Source organism: Gastrolobium bilobum, unplaced genomic scaffold (genome assembly GCF_033153095.1).
Source record: "Gastrolobium bilobum isolate Gb01-03AN ecotype WA unplaced genomic scaffold, APGP_CSIRO_Gbil_v1 utg161977, whole genome shotgun sequence".
Taxonomy (NCBI): domain Eukaryota; kingdom Viridiplantae; phylum Streptophyta; class Magnoliopsida; order Fabales; family Fabaceae; genus Gastrolobium; species Gastrolobium bilobum.
In genome coordinates this window covers 22,748-28,929 of record NW_026897133.1, presented here as the reverse complement: position 1 = coordinate 28,929, position 6,182 = coordinate 22,748, and the positions used below count along the sequence as shown (strand labels likewise).

General features: G+C 42.4%; 1 long non-coding RNA gene across 1 annotated transcript; it reads left to right on the top strand.

Moving 5' to 3' along the window:
• The first annotated feature begins 4,489 nt into the window (after positions 1–4,489).
• LOC133304416 (uncharacterized) lies at positions 4,490–5,828 on the top strand. Its single transcript, XR_009750602.1, has 4 exons — positions 4,490–4,727; positions 5,025–5,101; positions 5,201–5,267; positions 5,699–5,828. It is a non-coding gene; the product is annotated as an uncharacterized LOC133304416 (long non-coding RNA).
• The last annotated feature ends 354 nt before the right edge of the window (positions 5,829–6,182 follow it).

Sequence of the window (6,182 nt, the reverse complement as noted above, 5' to 3'; positions counted from 1 at the left end):
TCGGGAGATCACATGGCGGTTATTCGAGACATTGTTCTTGGACAACTACTTCCCCTAGAGAGGCTAGGGAACAAAAGCAGAATGAGTATAACGATCTTAAACAAAGGTCGATGTCTGATTGACCAATACTTCTCAAAATTCAATGAGTTGGTGAAATACGCCAACTATGGGCGAGCCTTACCCACCCCGGCTGAAATGACCTCCAAGTTCCAATGGGGTCTTAATGAAAAGATGTCTCGGAAGATGTCAAATTGTGACATCCGAGAATTCAGTCGGTTTGTAAACCAGTGTAGAAAGGTGGAGGAAGTGTATAAGGTGTCCCAAACCAAGAAGTCTTCTGAGGCCCAGGCACCTAGTTCCAATAAAGCAACGGGCTCAGGTTATTGGAAGAACAAGAAGGTGCAAGGCAAGAAGCTGAATGCGAATAAGCCCTTTGACTTGTTCAAAAAACCCGGTACTCAGAAGAAGTTTGTTGATAGAGGACCTCCTCCCAAGTGTAGGGGATGTGGCAAAGAGCATAGGGGCATGTGCTACCGGAGAATTAATTTGTTTTAAATGTGGAAGATCCGGTCACTACTCTAGGCAGTGTCCTCAGAATGAAGCAAGAACTATGGAGTTCAAGCTACTGCTGTTCCGGTCTCTGTTGTTCAACCTATGCTAGAGTCTCAGACGGTTGGTAGAGTATATACCATGGACCGTCAGCAATCGGAGAAGGCTCCGAATCTAGTGAAAGGTACAATTTACATTGATAATATGGATGTTGAAGTGTTGTTTGATTCAGGAGCTACACACTCCTGTATGTCTGATTTTATGGCCGTTGGGCTAAATTTACAAATGTATGACATTCGCCCTCCAATGAAAGTGGTTACTGCTACTGGAGAGGAGTGTTATACATCCGTGTTGTGTAAAGATGTCGAATTCAAATATGAAGGCCGAGATTACGTGCTGGATTTTATTTGTTTACCTATGATCAGCCTTCAAGTTATCTTGGGTATGGACTGGTTGACAAAGAACTGTGCTATGATAGACTGCTGCGGTAAAAGGATTGTGCTTGATGCTGATGATTCTGCTACTAGTTCTTCCCCATATCTATCTGTGTTGCAGGTTAGAAAGGCTTTGAGGGCCGGGGCATTGGGATATGTCTTTGTGGGGGGTTTAGTAGGCGGAAGTCATGAGGAGATTGGCACTATTTCCGTGGTGAGGGAGTTTGTGGATGTGTTTCCAGATGAAATTCCACAACTTCCGCCTCATAGAGAGATTGAGTTCACGATTGATCTGTTGCCTGGTGTGGGGCCTATCTCTCTGGCTCCGTATAGGATGTCACCACCGGAATTAGCCGAGTTAAAGAAACATATTGAAGAGCTTTCGGCTAAGCAGTTTATCCGGCCAAGTGTGTCCCCGTGGGGAGCACCAGTTATATTTGTTAAGAAGAAGGACGGTAGCATGAGATTGTGCACTGATTACCGTCAGTTGAATAAGGTTACCATTAAGAACAAGTATCCTCTCCCTCGCATAGATGATTTGCTGGATCAGTTGAGGGGTGCTTGTGTCTTCTCAAAGATTGATTTGAGGTCCGGTTATCATCAAATCCGAATTAGGCAGGAAGATATTCCGAAGACTGCCTTCCGATCTAGATATGGACATTATGAGTATCAAGTAATCCCATTTGGACTCACTAATGCTCCTGCGGTGTTTATGGATTACATGAATCGCATATTTAAGCCGTTTCTGGATCAATTCGTGATTGTGTTTATTGATGATATCCTGATATATTCGAAGAGTAAGGAAGAGCATGAAGGCCACTTGAGAACTGTGTTGCAAATTCTCAGAGAGAAACAGTTATATGCAAAGCCTTCTAAATGTGAATTTTGGCTTTCTCAAGTGCAATTTCTGGGTCACGTTATCTCTGCTGAGGGAGTAGCAGTTGATCCTAGCAAGATAGAGGCAGTTGTTGATTGGGAAAGACCCAAGACAGTAACAGAAATAAGAAGTTTTCTGGGTTTGGCTGGTTATTACCGGAGATTCATTAAAGAATTTTCAGCCATGGTGTTGCCATTGACCCGTTTGACCCGGAAGGATACTCCATTTGTTTGGACACAAGAATGTGAAGAATGCTTCCAGAGCCTTAAGGAGAAACTGACGACCGCTCCGGTGTTAGTACTTCCCGACCCGGAAGGTGAATTTGAGCTATACAGCGATGCTTCCAAGAAGGGATTGGGATGTGTACTGATGCAAGATAGGCGGGTGGTAGCTTATGCATCGAGGCAATTGAAACCGCATGAAGAAAATTATCCAACCCATGACCTTGAGCTTGCTGCAATTGTTTTTGGGTTGAAACAGTGGAGGCATTTCTTGTATGGAATGCAATTTGCAATATTCAGCGATCACAAGAGTTTGAAATACTTGTTCGATCAAAAGGAGCTGAATATGAGACAACGACGGTGGAACGAGTTCCTAAAAGACTATGATTTTGAATTGAAATATCATCCTGGCAAGGTTAATGTTGTAGCTGATGCACTGAGCCGTAAACCTGTGAGCATATCAAGCATGATGATTAGAGATTATGATGTGATAGAGAGGTTCAGAGATATTCAATTATCTAAAATCTTTCCATGTAAAATTTGTGGCTTTGAAATCACGAGCATTGAGAATGAACTGATGACCAGAATCAAAGAAGCCCAGCTGCAAAATGAAAGTGCTAGACGACTAAAAGGTCAGAGTGGTGTATCCTGCAATGATGAGGGTATACTATTATATCAGGGTCGTGTAGTTGTACCTAGGCAGTTGGCGGAAGAAGTGATGACAGAGGCTCATAAGGGTCATTTTACAGTTCATCCGGGAGCTACAAAGATGTATCAGGACCTAAAGATGAATTTTTGGTGGCCTGGTATGAAGAAAGACATTGCCGAATTTGTCTCTAAGTGTCTCATTTGTCAGAAGGTAAAGATTGAGCATCAAAAGCCTTCTGGTAGGTTGCAACCTCTGGATGTTCCTGAATGGAAATGGGAGAGTATCTCCATGGATTTCGTAGTGGGATTGCCGCGAACACAGGCTAGTTATGATTCTATATGGGTGATTGTGGATAGATTGACAAAATCCGCACACTTTTTGCCAGTTCGGGTAGATTTCTCTGCGGAGAGATTGGCTAGGCTCTATGTGAAGGAGATTGTGAGGCTTCATGGGGTGCCTGAGAGCATTGTTAGTGATCGGGACCCGAAGTTCACTTCTCGCTTCTGGGGAGCATTGCAGGAGGCTCTTGGCACTCAGTTGAGACTGAGCACTGCTTATCACCCACAGACGGATGGTCAGACTGAGAGGACCATTCAGACGTTGGAGGATATGCTGAGGGCTTGCACCCTGGAGCAGGGTACTGCATGGGATCGATATCTCCCGCTGGTTGAGTTTTCGTATAATAATAGTTTCCATACTAGTCTGGGTATGGCTCCCTACGAGGCCTTGTATGGTCGCAGGTGTAGGACACCTACTTGTTGGTCAGAGGTTGGAGACACAGAGCGGTTTGGATTGGATTTTGTTCAGGAGACTACTGAGCAGATTAAAATGATTAGGGATCGTCTGAAAAAGGCTCAGGATCGTCAGAAAAGTTACTATGATCTCAAGCATCGACCTCTAGAGTTTGAGGAGGGAGATCATGTGTTCCTGAAGCTGTCACCGGTTACGGGTGTGGGACGAGCCCTTGGAGTGAGGAAGCTGAGTCCGAGATTTATTGGACCCTACCAGATTCTTCGTAGGGTGGGACCGGTTGCCTACCAGCTTGCCTTACCTCCGCAATTAGCAAATTTGCATGATGTGTTTCATGTTTCTCAGCTGAGGAAATATGTAGCTGATCCTTCTCATGTGGTTCAACCTGATAATGTTGAAATCCGGGAGAATTTGAAGACTCCTATTGGACCACTGAAGATACTCGAAAGAGATGAGAAGAAGCTGAGAAATAAATCTATTCCTATGGTGAAAGTCCAATGGGAAGGAAGGTCGCCTGAAGAGTCCACTTGGGAGCGGGAAGATGAGCTTCTCCGGCAATATCCTGAGTTTAAGGACAGGTACGTTCTTGATTTTGCGGACAAAATCGCTGAAAGGTGGGTGATTATAATAGCCCATATTAATTAATTAGGAAATCAAGTGTAATTAATTAATTAAACATGTTTTACTGGGTGAAATTAAGTGTGAGGCTTAATAAAATGAATCTGAGTCACTTTGGAGTTAAAAAGTGTACTCAGTGAAAATTAAGGGGTATAAATGGGTACTGTCAAAAGTGCCCAAAATATAAAAATAAAAATAGTAATATTCCAAGAATAATATTCCAGACTTTTGGGTAAAGTTTGGTAATTATTGGGGTTGAATAGATAGATGAACCGATACCCGCTTTTTAACCACTTAACAAAGTTAAGTGGCATAAAGTAAAAAGCAACCAATTCCCCTCCCCATTTTCACGACGCCAGAAGGAGAAGAAGAAGGAGAAAGAAGAGGAAGGAAGGGAGGAAAAGAGAGAGAGAGATCAAACCTTGATGGTTTTGGATGATTCAAAAGCCTAAATCGCTTAGAATCTCGCCCTCTATCATAATCCTAGCTTTGTTTTGAGTGGGGAGCATTGTGGAGAGAGATATTACCTCTCAAAAATTCGGCCCTTTGGAGAAATTTGGGGTTTTGAGAGTTTCTACCTCCATTGAAGCTTGAGGAGCCATCAATCCTTGGTTGTGTGACCATTGGTGGTAAGATTCTAACCCTTGAACCTCATGATTCCTTGAAATTTGCATGAGTTAGGGTTTGTGAATAGTAAATTGGGATTTTTATGAAATGTAGTTGAATTAGCTATGTTCTAGGAAGAATGGAGCTTAGAGCATGTTATGGAAAATGCTAGGAATGTCATTTAATCGGTGGAAATGAGCCTAGATAGTCATTTGATAATTGTTCATAATATTGGAAAATTCATGCTTGGATTGGTTAGTATTCTAGCATGTTGAACAATTAGTGAGTTGAATGATTGATTGGATCCTTGTGATGTCTAGGATTGAGACATTTGGACCAACCGTGAGTGATCAACCATTGGAGCAAGCTATGGAGCTTGAATAGCTCATTGGAATTGGTAAGCTCATACTTGTGTTGTGCTTTGAATTGAGTAATTGATGGTTGATGGTGAAATACTCTTGGATGCAATGTGTTGATTGCATTACACCATGTGTAGGTGTATGTTTGTAAAAGTTGACTGCTGAAACTGTTGGTGAAGAACAAAGGTTGACTGAAGCATTGAGGTAAGCCTTCGGACCTTGGGTGTAATTCCCTTGACTGTTCTACCAAGCCCTGAAAGGGTGGAGGTTGTGATTGTGTATATAAATGCAATAAAATAGTGTAATGCTTTGTTATACGTATGTGTATGCATTTGGTGTGGCATAGGATGGTGTTTCCCTATGTTGGTATGTGGCATGACGATGCGTAAATCATACTTGGTAGTTAGCTGGCCAGTAGGACTATTTGCATCTGAGTTTCCTTAGGACAGCTTGAGAGCTCGAGGGATTTCTCCTGGAGATGTATTGCACTTTGTATAGATATGTATTTACTGCATTATTATTGTTATTGCTATTACACTGATATGGAACTGTGGGGTGGAGAGATGCTCCAAGGACCCCTGGTTTACTGGATATATTCGTATATCTCACCCCGTGTTGTGGGGACCCCCTTTCAGGTAAGGATGCTGCAGGAGCCTCTGGTGGCAAGTGGCCATATCTGGATTATGCATGAAATATGGCACTTCTTTGAGTTTATGCATGCCTTTTGTAGTTGACATGTATAGGAGTTTATTTTGAAAGCCCTTGGTCATTTGTATGCCTTGATTCATTGAATGAACTTAGCCTATGCTCATGCCTTTGGTTACACCTTTTGTTGATGGGAGCCAAGGGAATGATCATAGTGTTTTGTAAGCTAAGTTCTATGATTTGTAAAGGATATGTAATGTAAATGATGCCTACTTGGAATTCAATATATGCATGCTTGTTATGTATTGAGTTGTTGAATTGGTCGGGCTGAAAATCAATTAGGTACCCTCTTCGTTTAAACTGGTAAACGATGAGAAAACAAAGGTCATGCTGCCCAAATTCTAGCTAAATCTCATGAGGAGAGGTTGGATGAGTGCTAGGATTTAGTTTTGGGGCATGGACCTTTGTGGTTTG